This window comes from Danio rerio, chromosome 13, assembly GCF_049306965.1.
Source record: "Danio rerio strain Tuebingen ecotype United States chromosome 13, GRCz12tu, whole genome shotgun sequence".
Classification (NCBI taxonomy): domain Eukaryota; kingdom Metazoa; phylum Chordata; class Actinopteri; order Cypriniformes; family Danionidae; genus Danio; species Danio rerio.
The window spans coordinates 33,839,163-33,861,798 of NC_133188.1; the positions used below are offsets into that span (position 1 = coordinate 33,839,163).

The 22,636-nt window shown below is 36.7% G+C and overlaps 1 protein-coding gene across 4 annotated transcripts in view; it reads left to right on the top strand.

Annotated features, from left to right (window-relative positions):
• The window catches only part of zmiz1a (zinc finger, MIZ-type containing 1a), a 249,761-nt gene that overhangs the window by 123,889 nt on the left and 103,236 nt on the right, over nucleotides 1–22,636 (top strand). The window lies entirely within an intron of this gene.

A 22,636-nucleotide genomic window follows, 5' to 3' on the forward strand; every position in this document is an offset into this window, starting at 1 on the left:
ATATTTATTATAATTATATTTTTCAATTTAAATTTCTTCCCAAATTATGTTTAACAGAGCAAGGAAATGTTCACAGTATGTTTGATAATATTGTTTCTTCTGGATAAAGTCTTATTTGTTTTATTTCGGCTTGAATAAAAGCAGTTTTTCATAAAAAAATAAAATAAAAAAAAACACATTACAAAATTATTAGCTCTTCTAAACTATATTATTCTTCGGTAGTCTACAGAACAAACCATCGTTATACAATAACTTGCCTAATTACCCTAACCTGCCTAGTTAACCTAATTAACCTAGTTAAGCATTTAAATGTCACTTTAAGCTGTATAGAAGTGTCTTGAAAAATATCTAGTCAAATATTATTTACTGTCATCATGGCAAAGATAAAATAAATTAGTTATTAGAAATGAGTTATTAAAACTATTATTTAGAATCCTAAACAGAAATTAGGGGAAAATATTAATGGGGCTAATAATTCGAGGGTTTAATAATTATTTATAATTCTGTATGTTTTTATTTTCAGTTATTCATAAATATAAAGACTGAAAAAAGATAAGAGGCTTTGTAATGCAAATAAGTCTGTATAGAAAAATTCTCACATGTGTCTGTCCGGGGACGAGTGCCCCAGCCAGTTGTCTTTTTCATCCTAACTGAACAGCAACACAGGAGCTTAAGTTTCAACCTGCACTGTGGCCCTGTGTGTTGGGCCCCTGTCCGGGTTCAGAGGTCACACTTGTGAGGCATGTGTGTGGAAGAGGGGTCTCAGTTTGGGGGCCCCAACCTCACACAATACGTTCGTCAGCAAATCTCTTTGTTTTCTCTCCTCTTAACTGCTCCGTATCCAAGGAAATGTTACAACAGAGAAGAGTCCTGGTTACTGGACAAAAACCTAAGGGTATATCCATCAGTGCTGTGTTTGCCTTGATAAATTTGTGGTGTCCATGACATGCCTGATTATTTTTTCCTCTGGTCCTTTAGCCTCTGCTGCTCCTGCGGGAGCCTTGCGTTCTGTGTACATGTGTGCGCGATCGAGTGGGTGTGTGCGTGCATCTGTGAGTGCTTCCATATGTCTAGACAAGAGAGGAATCCCAGGGGCCCCACACGTTTAGACTCAGGATATTAAATGACCTAATGGCCATGTTATTTGTGTAGGATTCATTTAGAGAATCTGGTGAGGAGCATTAAATCATAATGAAGAGGGTATGAATTGTGATGGAAGGTGGAGGGAGGGCTGCGCTGCTTTGCTTGTCCAGGTAAACATGCAGCAAAGACTGCTGTAGAAAGGGGACATGTTATGCCCCTTTTCATAAGATGTAAAATGAGCCTCTGGTGTTTACAGAACGTGTCTGTGAAGTTTCAGCTCAACTCCCCCCCCACACAGATAATTTATTGTAGCCTGATCGGGTGTGAACAAAACACACAGTTTTAGTGCTCTTTAAATGCAAATGAGCTGCTGCTTTTAAGAAGAGGGCGGGGCCTTTACACACTATCCGCTTGTTAAATGTGACGTCACGCTAAGCGGCTTCCGGGTCCAATCGCTCTATTCAACTGAATGGGGAGACTCATGTAATGGTAATAATAAACGTTTACAAAGTAATTTATTACTTTCGAAAATCAAGATCGCAATATATATGTCCATACCTAATATCCAATGGCCAGAAAGTGATTCATTTTTTTATAAATTGCTAAACTTTTGGTATTTGTTTTGCAGCAAGCCCAGAGACTGTTGTGTGACTTTATATAAAACTAACTTTAATGTGTGAAATGAATTAAAAGTGACCATAAACAAATAATTTTTCAACTCAAATGAGTGGCGGCTTGGACCCAGAAACAGTATTACATACGTCATCAACACGTCACCACTTAAGTGGATTCTGGCACTCAATCTCATGCAGCCAAAATTTCAGAAATGACCTGCAGCCTTGCATAAAGTTACCACTTCTCGACTGAACCATGATTATACTGAGTGGTTAGTGGATACATTTATAGTTATCGTGTAATAAAGTCAATTCAACTCATTAACGATTTGCAAATTAGGCACAATTAGCACAATCCTCTCATCTTTACAGAAGAGGTAAAAAGGTTGTCATCTTTTTTTTTTTTTTTTTTAATGAGAATTTCTGAATTATGCTGGCAGAGAGCAGATAAAATATTGTCATATTTGGTCGCTTTTTGAATACAGTTACAATTGTTGCGAAACGGCATATATTCATATCGTATAGTTTGCACAGAACAATATGCAAGGCAAGAAGTATGTTTGAATTCATAGTATTCAAAAAACAGTAGATGAGAAGTACCTGGATAACCTATTGCTTCCACATGAATTCCATAAAAGGTATACGGTGGAAACTTTACTATCCCATAAGGCTGCTGTGACTTATTTGAAGAATAACGGAAAGCAAAAATACTTGAAACCATCAACATGACAGATGTTGTATATTTAAATTCCATTCATACTACCCACAATTGTACTATTTTGGTCTGAAAATGTTCAAATTATGATGTAGTGCCTACTCAATTAATATGCGATTTTAGCCAATGCTAACTTTAGTCAAATTAGCATCACATATTAACAAGCAAATTAAGACTCGTACTTCAGAAACAGCATCGAAACGAGCATTGTTGAAGCAGACTGGCAACTGACTATATATAGATGTGGACCATTCAGTATCGGTTCAGTAATAGATTATAACTGGTTATTATGCACTGACATCATTTATAATCGCAGCCGTTTCTGTTGAGCGGGTGAAGAGAATGACCCATCATAGGAGTGTAAGAACTCCCTCAACAGCGCTTAAAAAGCAAGTGGGATAATGTTTACATCAGTTTATTTTCTAGAAATGATCATGTTGTCTTATATGCATGAATTTGAGTTTTGTTTAAAACATTCAAAAAGAGTGTTTTTATTGAGCAGGTAAAATAAAGATGCAGTTTATATATCTCACTAGTAGTAAAGGCCAAAATTGTATTACAAATAATATATAAACAGATTTATAGATTTTAATTTAAAAAAATGTATTGTGTTATAAAGAACAAAATCTAATTGTGGATGGAAAGCATCGTCAATGTACCTGATATTGAATTGAATAGAATCGATGGCATAATAATCATAACCGAACTGTGAGACCAGTGTGCACTAGGTTGACACCCCTAATATATATATAGTGTAACACTTTGCCGACATGCTTCAGTACATTTCCTTTATTTCAACACTGTGTCCTCAGTGGAGACAGACATGTTCATTTGGACATCCTACAACTGAACATTTGTGGTGTTTTTGTTTTCTAGTGCAGCTATTGTAGAACCTATAGCTGCTAAAGAGAGTAATCAAAAGTGACTGCTGCAGTGGCACCATGGATGAAAATATGTACATTAAGGGACGATTATATATAATAAGATCCCCTTCCTACATCATAAGGGAAGTGAAATCTGAGCAGCTTGTTATTTTGCATGCTTGCAGAGACCTGCTTACTAAAACAAAGTCCTTTTTGCAATTTTATTAGTTGGTAGATGCACCAGGGACCCAAATATAGCACTTAAACATGGAAAAAGTCCGATTTTGTTGATGTGTCTACTTTAGACGCTCCAGGCTGTGACCTGAGTGCCCAGACAAGTTTCAACAGCCAGATGTAGATGCGACGTGACCCAAACTGGAGGTATGTACTTAGACCTCTCCAGCAGTACAAAAAATGATTAACAACTGAACAAGACAGGGCAGACATCCTCACTTACTTGGTTATAAGATTCAAATCCTGTTAAGAGGCCCGGATATAACACTTTTGCTTGACTTGTGTAAACTTGAGTGGTTCTGTCATTGCATGCAGATTCAACAGGGTGTTTGGGGACTGCCCTGTCAGGTGATATCTGAAACATCATTTTGCTGAAGTCGGAGCCTCATTAAGATGAGGGAGAGAGAGAGAGATAGAGATAGAGAGAGAGAGAGAGAGAGAGAGAGAGAGAGAGAGAGAGAGAGAGAGACTGCTTTTCAGACACTTTATGTAATGACTGGCTTTGATGTTCTGGGCAGGCTAGGACAACAGTCAACTTCTAAAAAAAATCACTCTAAAGTATGCTTACCTTTGCTCAGCATTTGGGATGCCATTTGAAGGCTGTTTTTATTTTAATATGCAGATTTTTTATATAAGACTTATCTAAAATTATTGATTACTATTGTTTTATATTTGTGTTATGTGGATATATCCAGTTTTGTAGAAAAAATTAAATATGTATGATATAGATTATAGTGTATTCACAGGTATATTGTTTATACGCTTATCAACCACTTTATTAGGTACACCTGTTCAACTTCCCTTTAACGCAAATTACTAAATAGCCAATCACAAGGCAGCGACTCAACGCATTTAGGCATGTAGACATCGTAAAGACGAACTGAGCATCAGAATGGGGAAGAAAGGTGATTTAAGTGACTTTGAACATGACGTGGTTTTTAGTTTCAGACGGGTTGTCTGAGTATTTCAGAAACTGCTGATCCTTTGGGATTTCATGCACAACCATCTCTAGGGTGGTCCGAAAAAGAGAAAATATCCAGTGAGTGGCAGTTCTGTGGGTGCAAATGCCTTGTTGATGCCAGAAGTCAGAGGAGAATGGCCAGACTGGTTTGAGCTGATAGAAAGGCAACAGAAACTCAAATAACCACTCGTTACAACCGAGGTATGCAGAAGAGCATCTCTGAACGCACAACACATCCAACCTTGAGGCGAATGGGTACAGCAGCAGAAGACCACAACGGGTGCCACTCCTGTCAGCTAAGAACTGGAAACTGAGGCTACAGTTCACACGGGCTCACCAAAACTGGACAATAGAAGATTGGAAAAACATTGCCTGTACTGATGAGTGTCCATTTCTGTTGAGAAATAGACTTTTGGAATGTGGTGGAACGGGAGATTCGCATAATAGATGTACACCCAACAAATCTGCAGTGACTGCGTGATGCTGTCATGCCAATATAGACTAAAATCTCTGAGGAATATTTGCAGTACCTTGTTGAATCTATACCACAAAGAATTAAGACAATTCTGAATGCAAAAGTGGGTTCAACCCGGTACTAATAAATTGGCCGTTGAGTTTATTTTGTAGTTAAATATATTTTAAGCACACACATACATTTCTTATTATTGTCAGTGTTAAAAACAGAAGTTGAGGGTTGCTTAATATTTTTGTGGAATACTTTTAATTTAATTTAATTTAAACTAATTGCTGATTTTTTTTTTATTACTGACTTAAAACTTTGTATTGAAAAAAAATGCATGCATTTTCAAATACAAGAAAACCCTGTTCTTAAGCAAAACTTTTAACCATCTAAAACTGCTGTATTATGATTAAATTGATTCCAATTTTTTATACTGACCTGGTTTAGTGTGGAAAGACAGTTACACATATGTAGCATTGCAGATGAAATACTATCTGTGTTTGAGCATGTCTGCTTCTTGATCAACCAATGGAGTGAGCTTCAGTGGTAAGTTCCTGTTTGTCAGAACAATGGAGGACTGAAGGAAGGTTCAGGAAGCCTGCCTTGGAAACAGTTAAACAGTCATTATATAGCCCCGTTCGGTGCCGCTAGTGGCACAGAAATTACACACTGCTGCTTTAAGGCCATTAAAGTTGGTTTACAGGCCCCGAGATACCAATAATTACACATAAATGTATAACACTTATATTTAGCTCCTGCGTGGACCTATCAAATTCATCATTCCGGTATTATAGGACTTTTTAAAGAGTTTATCTAGGTTAAGCAGTAATGCGCTGCTCTGTTATCCGAGTCTCAGTGGCGTGAGGCCTCTCTCTTACCCAACACTCCTCGGCTAACAGGAACTCCCTTATTTCCTGAACTCCCCTTGCCATTTCACTCCTGTGCAAAACATACACACAAAGCCTCAGGTGTCACTGTATCCAGAGGCCACAGTTAGCAGCTGTAAAAGTGCCAACAATATGTCTGTTAATGAAAAAGACTAGTAGCATAGTTTCTAACTGCAAATATGTCTAACAAAGAAATATGTCTGTCCACACTGTATGCAAAAATGCAACACAGCCAATCAAAACATATTTGATGTGGAGATTAAGATCAGAGATGTTTAACAATGGGTAGGGCCAATGTGTAAAACTCCATTGCTGCATCCAAAATCACATACTAAATAGTAGGTGATACAATTGGTTTGAAACTTGTGTAGGGATTATTAAAATATGGCACAATATTAGATTTGTTTCTGGTATTTTCAAACTCCATTTGGCTGAGCTGATGCAGATATGTTTCTGCTTGCGTTTTTTGTGAAGGGTTAATACACTGTGATTTTTGTTCCCGTAAGTGGTAGCTACTCAGAATGAATTAAAATCAGACCCCAATTGATGATTTGTTCTATCATCGAATTCACTTTATTTTATTTTTTTTCTTGATTTTGTAAGCGTAATACTGCAGTTCCTGAATACAATTCTCATTTGGAAGCGACTAAGAATCAGTGGGAGACTTCTTGAGAGAGGGATATTACTGTATATCAAACAAGACATTTTATGACATAACTTCTTGTATTTTTGTGTATTTTATTTTATTTTTGTTGTCTAAAGGCTGGTTTATACTACAGTGTCAAGTGATCGGTGTGACCCACGGTGCCTACCTTGCACTTAGTCGTGCATTTAAACTTCTACGTGTTGTTTGTGTCCTCTGTGTTCTGTAACTTCCGAAACGCTAGCTGGCAGTACATTTTTATGTTTCTCTGTGTCGTGTTTCTTCGTGGATTTTTTTTTTCTTTTTCTGAACACTACCTTAATTTACAAGTAGCTAAAACTCGCTGGTTCGAAGGCAGGAACCGGCGGACGTGCAACATTAATTAAAACAGTTTCCATCTAGAGCTATTTCAGGTGACTCAGCACTCGTAAACAATCGCTCCAATGGGTTTGCGTGGCTCTCTGGCCCACCCACACCAGTTACAGCTATCAAGCTGACCAATTACAGAGTTTGCGCTATGCGTTGTTGGGACATGTAGTTAAATTTTTTTTGAGAGGTGCGATTCTCCGCCAGCCACGGTGAGTGCTGTTCGACCACGCGAAGGGGGAGTAGGAGCATACAGTACATGCGTGCTTAATGCAGAAGTGTAAATCAGCCTTAAGGTGTAAGGTGTATAGCACTTCCATCTGAATCAGTCGTGTTTCTGGTTGGGCATTAGTACCCTGGAGAGTCTATTAGTCGATAGAGGCTGTGGCGCTGCAGAAGTGGCCGTTCAATTTACTGAAGGATACTATTGTACACAGAGTTATTCTGTACTCACATTCACAGTTCCGCTTCGGTAATCCAAAATGTTTTATCTGGATCAGGGGTGCCCAAACTTTTTATATGAAGGGCCAAAAACTAAATATCATTATGGCGTTTTGGCCAAACGGGGGTCAAAGGGACAAACTATATTACATTAAAGTTGCCATGGGTAATTTCCTAATTTATTTCCTAATATTTCAAAATAAACAGAGAACATTACTTTAAATCATATTAGCTAATGCAGTATAACCTTTTAAATGATACCTTAAAAACATAAATAATTGCATTTATACCACAGTGAAGTTCAATGCTGACTTCTCTAGTAAAGCAGAATCTGCCTTGGACTTGATTTGCTCACCAAAGTCTCTGCATTGTTGGATAACAGTATGTACATTTAAACCAAATCAGATTAATTTACATCATTTCATTGAAACATTTTATTTCAGTTACCTTTTAACAATAAAACAAACAAAGGCTTACATTAAATTTGAATTGACAATCTTGAAACCATCCGTATAATTCTTCCTCTGATCTCATAGGCATGGCGGGCCAAATCAAAGGTTACCATGGACCAACTTTGGCCCACGGGCCGTGCTTTGGGCATCACTGATCTAGATCATAGATAAATGTTCACTTCAAATTGCTGATCTGATCAAACTACAAGTGCTGCATTCTTGTGCTGCATGTGAGTTAGCCACGCCCACTTATTTACATGTTGCGGTATACACAGAATAAAATGTCTATTATGATTGACAGTTTATTAAGCAGTATTGATGTATACCATCACATCACCCCCTCAACCCTATTATAAATACTATGAATAGGTGTAGTTTGAATGAATTTCAAATAGGCTATACTGCTGTCATGTGGCCTAGACATCACTTTACTGCCATTCCCAGCTTTTCTCCTGTGGTCTCATAAAGTAATAAATACTACGTGTATTTCACTGTAAATTCTAACATTCTATTCACCTCAAACACTCATGTCTTTTTTTTTTACCCACTTTGTAGTGTGGAAGTAGGTGTATTTGGAGTCTGTGTTTGGTTTAAGCTTTATAATTGATCCCTGAGTTGAGGTTGATGTTTCCTTCAACAAATGAACAAGCAGGTGATTGATGTCTGTTAAAAGCTCCAGGCACTGACAGAGGCTGCAGAAAGAGCTGATTAGCGAATCGTGCTTCAGCCCAGATGTTGGACAGTGGAACGTGTTTTCATAAGGTTGTGATCTGTTGATGTACATGTTAAAGGTCTAGATGATAGCTGGGGTAAAAAGGCAGAGTGAGTGAGAGGCAGAGATGGAGAGCAAGCTCTTTGTGGAGCTCTGTGACACAGGGTTGCAGACCTCTGCTCCAGGCTGGTTGACCCTCCGTCCTCTGGCCAGTAGATGTTGGAGTTTCGCCTCATGCTCTATTGATCCTTGTGAGCTCACTTCACTCAAAGCCACATACACTTGCTCCAAGGGGAAAAAAAAGTGGTGGTCAGGGAACCTGCCAACCCTCTTCAGACCTATGCTTTTGCTTAATTCATTATTATCCAGTATATTTATATATATGTTTTTATTTAAACATAATCAGATCAACCCTAAAAGAAGATAAATGTACTTTTATTTATTTCTGTATTTGTCTTCTTTATTTATTTATTTTCTGTATTTATTTATTTATATATTTGTCTTATTTATTTATTTATTTATTTATTTATTTATTTATTTATTTATTTATTTTTATTTAATTGTTTATCCATCTTTTTTCTTTCTTTCTTTCTTTCTTTCTTTCTTTCTTTCTTTCTTTCTTTCTTTCTTTCTTTCTTTCTTTCTTATCTTTTTATTTATCTTTTTTATTTTTCAATCTTCTTTATTTATTTATTTATCTTTCATCTATATTTATTTGTTTATTTATTTATTAATTTATCTTCTTTATCTATTTATCCACCTTCTTTATTAATTAATTAATTAATTAATTAATTAATTAATTAATTAATTAATTAATTTATTTATTTATTTATTTATTTATTTATTTATTTATTTATCTTCTTTATTTATTTATCAATCTTCTTTATTTATTTATTTATTTATTTATTTTTTATCTTCTTTATTTATTTATTTATCCATCTTCTTTATTTATTTATTTATTTTTCTATTTATTTATCTATTTATTTATTTTCTTTATCTTCTTAATTTATTATTTAATTATTTATCCGTCATCTTTATTTATTTATTTGTTTATCTTCTTTCTTTCTTTCTTTCTTTATCTATCCATCTTCTTTATTTATTTATTTATTTATCTATTCATTTACTTATCTTACTTTTTAATTTATTTATTTAACTATCTATCTTCTTTACTTATTTTATTTATTTATTTTTTAAGCTATAAAGCTCACTAAATAAATCCTAGATTTATGCCTAAAAATGAATGGATGTGCAAATTTCAAGGGAAAAAGCTATTTGTGATGTATGCAGTGAAAATAAACAATTTAGATAGTTTTTGTCTTATAGTCAAATAAATTTGAAGAAAAATGTTTATATTTCGACTTGGAGTACATTTTAAATTAACTATATTATTATTGACTTATTGGCAACTAGCTTTTACATGTTCTAGGAATAAACCTCACAATGTATTGCTGATTTATGCTTGGAAATAAATGCCAGTGGAGAAAGAAAAGTACTTAATTTAATATTTATTCTCCATGAAAACAAGTTTGTAAAACTATTTTGCTGTTCAGGTATGTGTATTTTTAATGGATTTTTTTTTTTGCAGGTTTTCCATCTGGCATGCATGGATTTGCTAAAATATGCATTTTTTTCATGCATGTTGCATTTGGGCATAAATTATCTAATTTACACATGATTATGTATTAAGGCTGGGTGATATATCTAAAAATGAATCACAGTATATAACAGGAAATACAATTATGATCTTATGATTTTTTATTTATCATTTATTACGTTCACTAAGTGTTTCTTGTAAGTTATTTTTTATAAAGTTACTGTTACATTTTGACTCTACTGACAAGGTTTAGATGATTGTCTTTTTGGTAAAAAAAAAAATCACATTTTTGCAGTGTAACAAACAAATAAAGTAGTGCAGAAGAATATCTGTGTAGTAGGTAAATGCTGTAAATTCATCGCCTAGCTCCATTTGCATGTCGTTTTTTTGTGTCTGTTTGTGCTCACCAAGTGCAAGTGTTTGCCTCTGAGTGTGTGTGTGTGTGTGTGTGGTCACACTTAAACAGAGTTGAGGGTGGGGAGAGAGGCAATAAGGGAAGAATGATTACCAGACAGGCCTCATGCTCGCTGCAGATATGCAGGCCTAGCAGTATTTCGCCTCTGCACAGTGTCAAGCATATTGATCAGCCTCTTGTAATAGAGAGAGGGCAGTGTGCAAAATCAATGTTCAATTTTTTCCTCCCTCTCTCGCTCTTTCTCTCTCTTTTTCTTTCTCTCTGTGTCAAACTACCTTTCTAACTTGCACTGAAGCTGATTCACATCTCTAGCTGTTTATTCTGCCACACTTACAGGCACTATGATGGCGTAATAGGGATTTGAATGTCATCATTGTTCCATTGTTTGACCTTTCTGCTTCAAAGACTTTAGAATGGAAAGGAAAACACAATTTAATATGCATTTGTACATTGATAATCTTCAGGCTGCATGATGTTAAAGGATGGAAATGAGGTGTTGGTGTAAAAGCAAATGTTGCTGATCAGTTTTAAAGGGTTAGATCAACTTCGTATCATTCCAAACCGTGACTGGCTTCATTGTATGAATGCAAAACATATATTTTATATTTAAAAATTGATGTTCTTATGTACAAGGCTTAAACCAATATTTTGCCACACCTGATAATGGCCGGAGAATCGCTTTTGCGCTCACACAACAATCAACAGACCAGAAGTCATTCATTTCCAATGGAGAGTAGTCCGGTGTAGTCCCATCTGTGTGGAGTTCCGATCATCTGCGTATGCAAAAAATCCGGATCCGAATTAAGCTGCGATCTGTTAAAATATTTGAACTCGTGCTACTAGAAATAAGAAAGAAATATAAGAAATAGGGGTTTTTGTTATTTTTTTGATCAAAAAAAGTCTACCGTATATTAAAAAAAACATTTCTATTCATTAATAACTAATAAAATGTTTTATTTTTTTCAATGTTGTCTCCACATTCCCTCTAAAAGTTTTAAAGGTCTAGAAGTTTCTAGCATTCATTCATTTATTTATTCAACAATGGTGAATGCTCTGAGAACAACGGCCCATTTCCACTGAGTAATATGGTACAGTATGGTTTTATGGCCGTTTGCACTGTCAAAAGGTACCTAAAACGATACCGCACCACTTTTTGGGTACCCATGGAAAGGGTATCTAGCACTGCAAAAGGGTACCAAAAGGCGGAGCTAGCATGCAGCTGAACACTATTGGTTTACAGAGAAAAGTCACTCATGCATACACAAGCAGGAGAATGAAAACAGAGAAACCGCCATTTTTAAATACACAGCCGAGATATTACATCGTAACACTATATACTGTACATATAATAACGAGCCATGGTTGACCTGAGCTCAAACAAATCTTATTGTTATCTTGATGTACAGCCACAAAGACAAGAAGAACAAAATCTGTCATGTCCTGTTTTTTGTTCTACGAGGAACACTTCACTTTCTTTAGACAGCCTGCGAACGCTATTGTGCGCGTCTGTATTTGAAATAATGAATTTCTTTAGCTGATAAAAATATCATGTGCATGATTATTGAAGTGCTTCTGATGTCCAGTCCTTTTAGAAATAGACAAATGTGAGTGAAGGGTGAAAAAAACAAAGGAGAAACCTGAAAAAACAAAGGAGCAAATAGCCAACCTAAAACATGAACAAACTGCCATGTTAAATTATTATCATCACCTTTTGGACTATTAAGAACTCAAAATGGCAGATTTACTTTCTAACAAGAGGTTACATGTGCTGGTGTAGGTTAAAGACACAGGTGAGAGGTTTGCACTCACCGTGGGCTATATGTTGCGTGTTATTTTTGAATTCTAGACCCTTTAGGCAGTAGAAACGCAAGACTGATAAAGGTGACCCGTACCGGCCCGAACCATATCATACTGTACCACTCAATGGAAAGGGCCAAAAAGCGAATTGCACTCCTTTATTTCGGACACTGTGATAATCCGCTTCTCTCCCATGGTGCGGAACAAAACTAAAAATTCTGTGCGACTGCCACAAGGGGGTGTATTCCGACAATCGTGTCCGAATGTCGTGTGCAGTGGAAAGGCAGCTTAAAACTGTATGGGAAAAACAGATCCAATGTTATAATTATTTAATTAAGTTAGTTTTTAGTTATTTTTTAAAAAACTTATTACTATTTTTATATAAAAAAATCATTATTAAATATAAAAAATAATGTGAAAATTATTAAACTTGGCTAAATTATTAATATTAATAATGATTAATGAATGATACATAACAGCAATAAAATAATACAACTAACATTTATTGTTTTATCATATTTATGTAATATTTATTATTATTTTTATTGTTGTTTTTTTTTTACTTCAAAACATGAAACATGAGCTTTTATTTTTAATGAAGTCCCCAAGGAAACTTTGATGCATGTTGCAGTTTCACTTGCAAACCATAAGCGACTCAAACTCACAGCATTTGCATGAATAGTTTATGTGAAGCGGCATTTAATGCTAATAGAGCCGTTCCAAGATACTGAAGACAATTATCATGAGCTACTCACATCAAAAGATGTAATTAAATGTGTTATAATTACAATTTCAGTGCTTACAATTTGATAATTGGACAAAACCATATCACATTTTCATGCATGTTAAGAATGAGTTTTAAAAAGTTACTGGTAAGCAACGTTGTTTCCATGCTTTGATTTAAGCACCCATTTCACAAACATGCGTTAATTAAAATGAATGGTTTGCATTTTTTTGCACCTTAAATAAAGTGTCCACAGATGAAAAGTCATACATGTTTGGAAGTAGATAAAAAATGACTAAATTGTAAATCTTTTGTGGTGAACTATCTCTTTAAATAGCCTGCCCAGTCTAGTCCAGTTGCAGGATAAAATCAGGCATCTTTCTCTGTTATGCAAGTGTTCCCGTTTGTTCTCTTTTCCCCTCTCTCTCTCTCTCTCTCTCTTGCTCAGTGTTTGATACAGATTATAAAAAAGATTAGGTCTGGCGTTACTGTCCCAGTCTGTCTACCATCAGAAAATAGAATTCATTTAGGTAATCCAGATGGTTTTCCTCAGTTTGTGTGTCTGGTATTTGGCCGGCAGTCAACAGCTTTTAGCAGCTCAGGGTGAGCTTTTGTGTTTGCACAAAAAAGCGTGTTTGAGTGTTGAGGACTTCAACAGAGCCACTGCTCACACGTTCACCGGCATCATTGCCGGCAACGAACAAACGCACACCTGCTGCTGATCAGTAGCTATTGTTCAACTCTGTAAAACACAGCATCGGATTGTTTTCACTCTTCATTCTGACTCTGCAGAGATTGATTTATTCTGTAAACCAGTTAATGCGGCTAAACGCGCCTGTATATTATATTCTTATTGAGGCTTTGCTGTCGATATCCATTTGGCTGATTCATCGATTCGATTCACAAGAGAGCTCATTAGAATATAAGGATGCAAAATAGTTGATCTTGCAAACAAAACAGCATCTTTATTCACCTTTCTGTCATGCGTGCTTCAGTTCATTTCTCTCTAGACTCTTTGTTGCGCTCATGTAAATGATCTGGCGTGGGCTGCCGTGTGACCTTATGGCAGTGCGGACCCCATGACATCAGTCAGCCCTGTTGGTCTCGAGGCTGCAGCATCTTAATGAGCGTTCGCCGTGCCAGACTTGGCCAGGCTCAGCCTCTCTCTGGTTTGGTTTGGATGGCGGCCTGTGCTCCTCCAGAAACCACCCTGCCCCACTCACAGCCCCACCACAGATCCGCCCAGTGGGATAAGCTTTCCCCACTGTTGCAGGAGAAACTCAGAGACGTGATCCCTCTGCGAGCAGATGCCCTGTCTGGAAGGCTCCGAGCCCCGGCGGTGCGGTGCAGTGCGGTGGGTGGGTTTGGCCAGAGCAGGTTGGGTTGGGGCTGGCCGTGTTGGATGGGCGATGATGAATGGGGCTCACCTGGTGGTCTCTGTGAGGGCTGGCAGGCTGCGCTGTGGGGGTCTCCCACCAGCCTGTCCCAGGCAGCGTGTGGCAGGAGGCAGCAGCCAGGGCCACATTAATCAAACCCTCCACCTGCCTCTTTTTCACTGTCTCGCTCTCGCAGTCTCCCTGCTCGTCTTTTTACACATTCTCCACCAGAACAATGAGGCTTTGAGCCGAGCCAGAGCAAGGCCAGCGTGTCTGACAGTGGCCATTTTACAGCTAAACCTTGGACTCTTTACATTTTTGTACTAGGTGTTTAATGTTATTAACGCAAGGCGAACATTTCTCTCCTCTGTCATGTCTTGGAGCATGTATAAAGCTAAAATAGACTAAGGTTTCTTTAGCACTTAACATTGGTAGGCCTTTGCCCTGCTCTGAAGTCTTAACAGCTTTGGCTCTGTAATGCTAGAGTTAGTGACACCTCCTTTTGAGGTCACTGAACACATAATTGGGTACTTAGTGGGGCCCGCTGCTTAGCACGGATGGCTTAAACTTATACGTCCAAACACTCTGTGGATAAGACAATTCAGAGATTTGATCACATCGACTTTGTTTCTAAATATTCATAATATTTTGATATGTAATATTCTTCCATATTTACACTTAAAAGAATATTGAGATGGGATGAGCAGTATTTGATACATGTATCAGAGTTTTTCAGGTATTTTTGTATCTTTTTTTATGCGATCAAAATCTGACTGATTTCGTAGTGGTATTTCCCAGAAATTTGCAGACAATTTTGTTATTAAAAAAAAATATACATATATAAATATAAAAATGTATATATAAATAAATAAATATATATATATATATATATATATATATATATATATATATATATATATATATATATATATATATATATATATATATATAATATATATATATAAATTTTCTTAATTTTGGTCTCTTGTCAAGAGAAGATCTAAAACATTATAGATCTAAAACATTAGGGATGATTCCAAAGAATGTTGTTTAACTTTATTATAACTTTGTTGTTTATTTTATTTTTATCCACAATCTTACTTTCTTTAAGATTTCATTCCCCGGAGCATCTGACATCATGTACCTCACTCAGGATATGCGTTAGGGCTTCCCCTACCATAATACACCTAAAACTCGGATTGCCGAAAAAATGGTCAGTGGAAGGCTTTCTTTTATTAACTGCAGGAAAAGAGTTAATCAAAAACATTTATCAGTTTTACACACACTATAATACCAGCCAAACATGTGAAGCACAAATGTCCTTCAATTCGGTCATGTCCAGTGGCCGTCATCCTTGTTCCAATCTCCATCATTGTAAGCTGCTTGCTTTTCTGTCTGTTCCACTGCTCCGTTTGTTACATGTTTCCCACTTTCTTTTGCAGTCTTGAAGCGTGTCAAACACTTGCATTGACTTCATGTGTAAATCAATTGCGGTTAATCCACGTTTGCTTATTGCACAGGGTACAAACCAGCCCCATTCATAAAATAACATTATATAACATTTTTAGATATCATAGTTTTTATGTTTTGGAATTTGTAAAAGTTTTCATGTTTTTACATCGAGTATAGTTGCAGACTCTGTAAACAAAAAATTCTCTTCATATAAACCTGTCACTTTTAAATCTAAGATTGAAGGTTTTTGTTGAAATTTTATGCTACCTTTAAAAAGTATTTTGTAGTATTTTTTTAAATACAAAATGCAGTGTTTTATTTCGATACATTTGTATCTGCTGTATTTCTGTATTTTGTATTTTGTAGTTTGTCTTGCTACACTTAATATTTATGTTTTTGGTAATTTATTCTTTTAAAATTTGATCATCCCTGATAGCATATAATGTGTACAATTTGTAATACAAAATTACACATTGTAGTTCTTTTTTTGGGGAGAAATAAAAAGGAAACGTTTGTCTTTATTGAATAATATAAAGAAAAAACTAAAATGACGCTACAGCGGCTAATATTAAAGACACTCAAAAGCCAACACGAAAAGCTCAATCGTTATGAAATAAAACATAAGCAGCATCTCATCCTAAATGATTATTTACTGCATGTGAAATTGACCGTTGTATCCCTCGTGATTTTTTTTTTTTTTTTTGGAGGGGGAGAATCAGATGAGCACTCGACCCTCATTAAATAAACATGCTGTGTATTGAGCTGAGCAAGCCAATTAGCTGGGGTTTCTATTCGATCGCTAATAATTGCTTTCTGTTTGCAATATCACCAAGCCCCACCTCTCCTTTGCCTGTTTTTTTTTTTTTTTTTTTTTTGGCTTGGCTGCATTCATTCAGTATCACAGTATTGTTGTTAGCCTTATTTTAGAGCGCTAAATACAGTTACGTTCTTATTTTCTGTGACCATGCTGACTCAATAAAATCGATTCAATCTGCTCCTGTAAACTATTATATGAACAGGACAATTTTAGGGTCACACCTTCTAGTAAATAAGATTTTTCAATCCCAAACACAGACGGTGTGAAAGTAGCCTTTGTAATGTGATCACTTCCACTAGTGGGCAGCTCAAATCTAACACTCCTTCGACATCTCAAACAGACGTTGATCTCAAATGCAAGCTGCCTGATTCTGCAGGTGGCAGCCAGACCTCATTATCACACTCGTCTCCGTGCGCATGTTTCAGAGCAGGTTTGGAGATGAAGGCTGAGATGATACAAAGTGATCTATGTAGAAGCAGCCTCTGCGTATCAGCGTCGACTGCGCGCATGTCATTTCTATCGTGAGGGTTGCAACATGGGTTTCAGACATCAGTGGAGCAGCACTGACGCTTTGATGCTAAACTGCGTCATCAAAGCTGGATAAATAGTGTTTACAGATACAACCTCACTCTTCCAGGATCAAACAGACCTTGTACAATCAAGCACAGTGTCAGACAGCGTTAGCTAGCGATGACGACATCTACAGGCCTGGTGATATTGCGATCGGTGTAACTAAATGAGGCAGTTTACAAACATTGTCTTGTTTTTCTTTGTTACTTTTTTTTTTTGCAGAGGCTGTTTTGAAGTAGCGCTAGATGGTTAATCGTCTTATCTCCATGTAATTAAGGGCTAGACTGGCCTTCCATGCTTTCTATTTCAATCATGCCAGATAAACTGTGAGAAACAAACAGAGACGCGGCTATACGTGACTCAATTAAGGAAGGCCGTAAAGGAAATCTAAAACACAACATTTTAGGGATAAACTCCTGCTGTTAACTCATAAATCCTCTAGCTCATTGGTAGCGCATTTGAACGCTTTAAGATTTAAAAGTAAATCCTGGAGATCTATCGTTGATCTTGTTGTGTGAGAGTGTAGACGTGTGGAAAAGTTTTTTCTCCGTCTACAGATTTGTCAAAACGCTTGATTTTGATTTGGGCTCGGAAAGCTGGCTTTCCTCTCAGGAAGTGTTGTTCCTCTCCTTTTTCTATAAACAGTGGAAAAGGGACTTGAAGAATATGTCCCAGACTCACTATTTCCACTGTAAACACTGTGCTGTTTCCATCCACAGCAGTGGCTTTAGGCTGGGTCTGCCCAAGGCCCTTTTCTGGGGAAGGATTTTCCAGGGAAGAACTTTGTTTGGATTTTATAGCAGCATTGCTAACTGCTATCCCTACGAGGGTGTGGATGTTTATGCAAGCTGTTGTGTAGAGTTTGAGTCCTCAGTAGAGTTTGGGTACTGAGAACCAGCTTTTTTGTAAAAGGGTCTGTTAAGCCTTTTCACTTTTGACTTCCTTCAGCAGGTTGCTGTTTGAGTATAATGAAGTCCACTTTAAAGTGTTCTTTATTAGCTCATAGTACTTCAGAATTTCCTCAGATGCCTTGATTGTAGTCACAATATCCTCCATTTAAAAAGTTAGTGACTGTGTTACACGAATCTAATATAATGAGACACATGCAGTTTCTTCATAAGTTGTTTACATTTGCAAACATAAACAATGCGATGGAAAATTGTGTGCTTTTGACATATTATTGTGTGATTAATAGCTGATGTGAAAGATTTCACACAATGTAATACTCATCATGCTGTCTAAAGCCCAATCCCAGTTCTACCCCCATAGCTAAAGAGAATTGTGACACCCAACTCCCAATTCTCTTTAGCATGAAGGCATAGGGCTAAGGGGAAGGTCTAGATGGCTCTAAAGAGATTTTTCAGGACCTCATTTGAAACCAGGGGTTGCGAAAATCCCAGAAAACACCATCTACAATGGCAGCATGGCTGCACATGGAAATCAGGAGATGCACAAATTTGTTTTAATAAATTCATAATAGCGTTTGGGTTTTATGGTCATGCGTTTTAAAAAAAAATACAAATTATAAAAATACAAAATTTTGCTATCTACAGTATAATTTATAATAATAATGCTCGTATAGCGCAATATACTTTCAAAACTTAATGTCGTTTTTTTTATAGATGAATATGGCCACAGTGTAAATGCACAGTACATTTATGAGCTCTTCTTCTGAGAGTTCTCTTTCACACTCTGTTTCAAGGGTCAAGGTGTAGGGGAAGGGGTAGTGGTAAAAATAGAATTGGAATTGGGTCTTACAGTCAGCTTTCTGTGTATGCTTTTTATGTGCACTTTGAATAGACAATGGTTTAAAACGCATAGATGATTCACATATCTGCTTGCTAAGTCAGCAAAAGCAGCTTCCGGTTCCAATCACACTAACTGCGGAGGCTCAACAAATGGTAATAATAAACGTTTACAAAATGGTGTAACACTTTCGTGTAAAATCATAATCGCAATATCTATGCCTAATATCAAATGGCCAAAAAACAATTTTTTTTTTTTTATAAATTGTTAAAATAATAGTGTCTGTGATGCAGCAAGTCCAGATACTGTTGTGTATGCCATGATTTTATTTTTAAAATCACTTTAATGTGTTATATGATTAAAAATAAGTCCTAAACCAGTGTTAATTTCGTTGACAAATTTTCAGCATAATTTTCGTAATGAAAAAGGTTCTACCGAAAAACTATACAAAAACTAAATGAAATAAAAATTAAGGAATGACGACAACTATAACTAAAATATGCTGATATTTTTATTGACTAATAAAAATGAGACGAGAATATGATTGAGGGATGTCGAATGTCAATACTTATTTAATCATTGTTATAGCTGAGCACTAACTACAAGAGTAAAAGCTTGGTAGACTAACATTGCTATTTTAAGCCCTTTCAAATATTTAATGGCTTAAAACTAGGGTTGTCCCGATAGACGATGCCATTGTCCATCGCCGGTGGCCAATAGACAACACGATGCTGAGCTGGCATTATCGATTCTCTGCCCCATCACCGTCGCAAACCCGCTGGCGAAAAATACACACTTAGACCCCGTGTGCACTAATACATCTTGGTATATAAAATGGCATTTTAGAACGAAAAGTCTTGAATCTATTAGGTAACGTGTCACAGCATCAGTACACTGCTTCAGTCTTTCACTATCACACTTGTACTTAGTAAGTTTAGTGAAAACCTCATATACTGTTGGTTGTGCACCTTTTTTACCAAAAAACCTCCCGTGGAAAAAGTGATTGACAGGTGGTAATTTGTGTGCAACTTATCTTTATTTATTTATGATTTGTTTATGGGTAAAACAAAGACAATGCAGGTCAGGTAGTTAGAACGGTAGGCTACAAATAATTAAATTGTTATTAATTAAATAATTATTCATAAATAATTAATTCATGACAACAATTAATTACCATGACAACAATGCCATCGTCCATTGCGATGTTTCACATTAGACATCGTACGATGCCAAATTGGTCGACATCGCCCAACCCTATTTGAAACTGTTCAACAAACTGGTTAAAAAGACTAGTAGTTTACTACGTTAAAATAAAGGGTTTGCTAAATAATTGCACAATCCTGCATTTTCATTAGGCTACTGTTATTGCGTGTGGATTGATTGCCGACACATAATTTCGCATAAGTAATATGATGTGAATAAACAATGCATATCTTGTTGGTGTTTAATGGAAAGGCTATATTGTAATGTACTGTTTTATTTAATTTTAAGTTTAAATATTTGTATAAATAAGTGTTTACAGTATTTTAATTAAATTACACTTCAGTTAAACCAGATTATTTTAGTCAACTAAATCTATAGTACATTTAGTCGACTTAAAGCTTTTGAAATTTAGTCAACTAAAACTAGACTATAACTAAAATGAATAATTTTTTTTCAGTTTTTGTGTTTTGTAAATTAACCCATTTAATTTTATTAGCTAAAAAATCTATCTGTAGCAAAAGTGAACCATCTTTCTCCTTTGTTCCCTCCTCACAAAGACTTGATCTTCCGCACTCTCAGCAAGTAATTAAACTGTTGTGTTAAGACAGCGAAAAAGAGAGAGAGAAATCACCAGTATCGCACACCAGCTATCTGACCGATAGTAGAAGGTAAACCTGCGTTTGAGGCCGGGAGAGCCATTTGTGTGCATCGTATCAGCCGTGAAAGAGGTGCTAAGATGGACACTCTGTATCACCGCCGCGCCAAAAACTAATCTAAATGGAAAACACATTGTCTTCATTATTTTGCAAGTGCTGAAAGAACATTGTTGCCTAGTAACTGGCAGGGGAGGCCGAGGGCTGCTTCAGGGCCAGTGAATAGAGTACAGGAGAGCCCACTGCAGAAATGGCCAGTTAGTGAGTGTAAAAGTGCTGCTCACTCATGTAATTAATTTCAAGGAGGATTGGTGTGCGAGGGGGAGGCGGGGGGTGCAAGGTAACAGATTTAACATGGATACTTAGGAGAACCCTTCGGCGTGAGTCAAATGGCAGCCCCGGAGCTTGAGAGAAAGAGGGACAGTATGCGGGGGTAAGATGAGGGAGTGTGTTTGATTAACAGCAGCGATGATGACATGCTGTTTTGCAAACATGCGGCTGAAATTGCTCGCATCCATAAAGCCGTGGCTGCCAGGCATAGCTTGAGTTTTTCTCTAGAGGATTTTTTTAACGAATGCCAAGAAAGCTGTTGTGTTCATGAGGTGGTACCAGACAGCGAACGCACGCATGTTATGGGCTGAAAAAGAAGAGCTTGATGAAAAAATAATAATCATATGAGAGGAAAATAGCATCAGTTCATATCACTAATGCCACGAAATCCAGACCAAATCCATCCTGTGCTCGTATTTATCTCGTCTCATATTTTGAATACCAAAAGGATGTTCTTTTCAAGCTGTCGGCTGGGATTCTGGGAATCCGAATGATAAAGGTCTTGCCAAGTGGGCGGGGCTTAACGGTTTATTTTCGAATGAAGATTTGTCAATCAGCTCACAGCTCAGTTCATTTAAAGGTCCAGTCAAGTGCTTTGAAATGAAGAACATTTTTTATTTGATGTTTGACGTAATCTCAACTGAAACATTAAAAGAGGGTAGGGCATAAAGTAGCTCCTCCCCTTTAAAAAAAAATCAGCCAGTGGTGTTTTGTTTTTTATCATAGCTCTACAGATGTGTTGAGCTCAAGCAAAGAGCTTAGAATCACGAAGAAGTGACACTCAATAGAAGGCTCCATTGCAACAGCAGCACCCAGCTACGGCCCCACAATTCCGCCATTTTGGAGTGAAAGCAATCGGCCGTCCATTGGATCTTATTGCTTTCACGATGACAAGCTGCTGCTTTGTTTTTTATATATTTATTTAAAAAATGCATTAAAGCTGAGATACAACCTGAAAGACGACAATACAACGTTTACTAGCGCAATTATCAGCACTTTTAATAGTTTATTTTACACACTTAATGTTTATATTTTAACTCAGTTTTAGGTGAAATTACTTTAAATGACTTAATTTTATTAGTTTACGCATTGGTAAAATATAAAGTAATACTGATGGTCAATTAAATTAATCAGATTTTTAAAATGGGATGTTAATAACAGACTGACAGTACACTTTTTGTTGCACTGTTATGTTTTAATCAGGGCTTTATTTGTGCTGGAACATGCTGAATCCGGATCCGGCACCTCTGAAATCTGATCCGGCACCTCATTTTACTGATCTTCTTCCTCACCTGCCGTCCTCCCCCGTCCGCTGTTCACTTTCCAACCCTCTTCACTTTTGTCTGCGACTACCACCCCCGACCCCGGCTCATAACTGACGTCCGCGACACCTCTCCGCCATCCAACGCCCTGTTATCCCCCCCACCCCACTCTCCACTTTCGTGCACGAAACCTCTACAGCCTCGGATAACATGTCGGATTCGTTACTCCAATCTTTTCCGGGACCTCGCAATTCACAAATTAAGCA